A 4,251-nucleotide genomic window follows, 5' to 3' on the forward strand; every position below is an offset into this window, starting at 1 on the left:
AAATTTATTTCTAGGTAAGTTTGTACATTATTGTAAGTGGAATTAATTAATTTTGGGGGGGCTGGGGGGCCATACCACACAGCTTGTGGGATCTTATTTCCCGGACCAGGGATTGAACCCCGGCCTTAGGCAATGAAAGCACAGAGCTCTAAACACCGGACCACTAGGGAATTCCTTGTAATTAATTTTTAAATTTCATTTTCTAATCGTTTGTCATTTCCATTAAGTTTTCACTTTAATTATTTGATTTTTCATTTGTAAAAGTCATATTTGGACCTTTTCCAAATCTGCTTGATCTTTCCTTATCTCTCCTTGTTTTTCAATTTGTTCTTTTTAAAAAAACAATATAGCAATCATAGTTATTTCCTACTTTTGTTTGTGTATGATATTTCCAGTATTTGAATTCTTGTGGGTCTATTTCTTCTGTCTGTTGTCTCATTTACAGTGCCTCTGTGTAAGGATGGTTCCTTTTTATTGAAAGCTGTGCATTTCCTTGAGATTTTATTTGTGGAAATTCTTTAAGGTCTGAGATAAAGGTAGGTTCCTCTATCAAGGATTTGCACTAGTTCTTGCCACCTGTACCACTACCAGTCTCAGATTAACCTAACAAATTATTGGCTTGAGTTTGGGGGGCGTGGGTTGTTTGTTGTTTACTGTTTAGAACACACAGGTAATATGAACTTGGGCCTCAGACTACATGAGGGGCAGATTGTGGTCCCACAGGCTCCGTAATGACATTAATTTCCCTTTTTTTGCTTAGCACCTAGGGTCTTGCAACCCCCTGGTGGTTGATGGGGTTAGTAGCTATTTCCGGTTTACACAAACTGGGAGTGTAGACATTTGGGGGTCTCACCTTTACGGACGAGGTGTCTAGGGGCCTTGGATGGCCCTGGCCTCTGTACTTCATGATTCTCTGTCCTCTGTGAGGCCCGACAACAGAAGCTCAAGTCCACCTGGTTCAATCAATGCCCTCAGAGCCACAGCCAGCGCAGTCCTTCTTTCACGTAGTACTCACTTAGGATTTTTGCCTGAGACTCTCTTACTTTCTTGCCAGCTCATAAATGCATTTAGGAAGATATATCGCCTTTGCATTTAAAATTTTTTCCTTGGAAGGGTCAATCCACCAGTTATCAGGAATGGAACTCCTACTACCTAACATCCTGCAGACATCTTGAAAATCGCTATCCAGTTTTCTGTTAGAGCAGAATGCAGTTGTAACTTTTATAGGTCTCACAGGGGTTCAAACAAAAGCTGTTTTGCAATAAGTATGTGAAAAACCCTGCTTCTGGCAGTGTCTCTACCCCTTCTCAAACATTAAAAACATACTCACAGTCTGTCTCTCCCCACTCGCCTCTCAAGCTGGTTTCCCCAAATGCTTGGGTTACTTTTAAGAAAATGTTTTTGTTTTTGTTTTTTATTGTTTTGTTTTCACTTGGACTTTTGTTATGAAAGTCTAATTTTAAACACACTACCGACAAAGGATTGCTCTGTGGAAAGTTTCTCTGCTTTGAAGAACTTATTTATTTATTTATATTAATTCAGTAAACGTCCCACAGATACTGGAAAACAGAAGTGGACTCTTTCTGCTCACGTGAATTTGTGAGTGTGTGTGTGTGTGTATATCTAATCCTGGTAGTTTACCTTTGCTCATTTTGACTGCTTGATCTGCAAAGACAGATACAGGTACATTAAGCTCTCCTTCCTGCTTTCCTCTTTCCCCAGAGACACATCTTCTGGGCCTGACCACCCTCCTTACCCCATAAGAGAGCCAAAAAGTAATGCCAATCTCCTGGCCCCTGTGAGTTAGGGCTGGGGGCTAGCAGGCTGGAGCCGTCTTCTCTCTGGCCCCGAGAAACAGTCCCAAGCTGCAGACTGTGGCTCTGTTTGCACCAGTCCTGCCCTCAGACAGCTGGACGTGAAGCAGTCCCGGCCTCCCTCTCCGGGACTCGGCCTCCAGTGGGCTGATAACTAGGTTCTGCCTTGTTCTCAAGTCTAGGCTGCTGCACTGGTCACCTGTGTTGCCTACATCCTCCATCTGGCCCAGACTCCTTTTTATCACCCCCTTTTCAAGACTGGAATCTCTGGCCAAAACCGAGCTCAGTGGATGAGTGTTTGCTCCATGCAGACGGACCTCCTAATGTGGTTGCCTCCGCTTTTCAAGTACCCATTGCTGCTCTCTCTTTGTCTGCGGAAGCGTCTTGCTCCTTGTTAGAATCTCCAGAGTGGACTGTCTGCACGTGGTCATGTGTCACTCTTCCCTCAGTTGCCGCCTGCCCTGACTAGACTCGGTGCCTCACTAAGGTCGCTTACCCTTCCTCTGGGTTGGTCTGCCCTACCCAGTTACATTGTCTCAGAGAGAGCCCAGCTTTTCCCCCTGGTCAGCCAGGAAGATTCCGTGTGGGCAAGACAAATTGAGGGTTTTCAATAGGTTGCCCCTACCCCTTCCCCTTGGATCAAATTTCCCTTTAACCACACGTTCTTAAAAAGTATAGGCACACAGTATAGGCACAAAAGTAGAGGCACATAACCACGTGGCCTCTTTGTAGGAGATCTGCACAAGTTTAATTTTACACACACACACGCACACAGACACACACACATCCAAATTCACTTGCACATTTAGAACTATACATCCCAAAAACAGCACCCACATTTCATGAGAGAATTCAACAGAAACACAGCAGCACTGGGGAGAGCTTAATACAACTCTAAGTGGCAGATCAAGCAGTCAAAAAACAATCAAGGATAAATACCAAGGCTGAGTAAGCGCTCACACTCCCCCCCCACCCCACCCTCACCAACACACACAAGGTCACTTGTGCAAAATGCAGAGTACTTCTGTTTTTCAGTATCGATGGGATATTTACAAAACTGAATCATACATGAAGAAACCTCAACAAATTCCTCCAAAGCAGCAACAGTAGAGGATAAATCCCTGTCTCTGGTGTGTTTAAAGTTGGGCATTTGTTAACAAAAGTTCAAGTGAAAACAAATTCAAAAACCACTTACAAAAATTTCCTAAAGTAACCCAAGCATTTGGAGACATCAGCTTGAAAGAGGGAGGAGGAACGACAGCCTGAGAGCGTGTTCTCGCAGTTGGAGAAGGGGAGATAACACCAGAAGCTGAATTTCTCTTGTACTGTATTGCCAATAGCTTTTGTTTGAATTCCCTTCGATACCAATAGCAATGAAGACTATTTTAGTGCCAGAAAAAACAGACGGTGACTTTTAAGTTTGTGCAATGGGTGGGGAGGCGGGGAGTGGGAAGGTGGGGGGCAGAGTGGAGAGTGGATATTCCAACGGATCAGCTCTCCCAACAGGTCGGGATGGAAGTTTGCACTTACAGGCAAGCAGGTGGCCCACAGCCCCCAGGGCAGCCTCCACCCAAGTCAGCAAGCACCAGCCCTACAACTCCTTCCAACCTACAGGGCAAGGGCAAAGGATCCCATTCATCTAATTATAGTATCTTGGCCACAAGCAACCTCTAAAAATTCTCTGGGCCCAAGAGGGATGCCGACTCTCTCCTGAAGGTCTTTTGCAAAGGAAATGGCAGAACCTACAGACCTGTTAAGTTACCTGAACTGGAAAAACTAGGATGAAGGAGGGTGAGCCTTAGTGGGCTTGAAATTCCCTGCCCTTTAGTTTGGGTGCCCCGTGTTTCCAGTTCCATCTGAATATGCCACTTTTTAAGCCAGACCAACAGGATCCAAGCAGCCATGCTGGCCCCAACCAGGTTGAAATTTCCTGGTGAACCTCCCCTTGGTGTCTCTCAGCATTCCCCTGAATGCCAAATGGCACGTTAAAGACATAATCGCACCCCCAACTCAATAGCCGGAGCTTAGATTTGATCTCATTAAATAAGAGTAGGCTGTTCTGTTCTTTTCCGAGCTCTGAGGCAGAAGACTTGATGTATTGCTTTTTGACCCTTCTCTGGATCTGTTTCCTTATCTGTGGAAAGTATGGAGGGATGCTTGGGAAGACTAGAGAGAGAGTTAAAGCTGCTTTCTAAAATCTGGATCCCCTACACCTGTGGCCAGGGAGGAGCAACATTGCCTCCTAAAGCCTCTTCTAGTGGAGATTCTTTGGTTTACAAGAGAAAGCCAACTCAAAAGCATTAAGCAAAAAACAAAAGAAGAAAAACTTGCCTGAAATACCAGAAAAGAACAAGGGCAGATGATGTCATTAGCTCTCAAGTTCTCTTTTTCTCCATCTCTCATCTCAGCCTTTTCTCTGCCTGGTCCTCATTCTCTC

Source organism: Neophocaena asiaeorientalis, unplaced genomic scaffold (genome assembly GCF_003031525.2).
Source record: "Neophocaena asiaeorientalis asiaeorientalis breed wild unplaced genomic scaffold, Neophocaena_asiaeorientalis_V1.1 scaffold192, whole genome shotgun sequence".
In the NCBI taxonomy this organism is placed as follows: domain Eukaryota; kingdom Metazoa; phylum Chordata; class Mammalia; order Artiodactyla; family Phocoenidae; genus Neophocaena; species Neophocaena asiaeorientalis.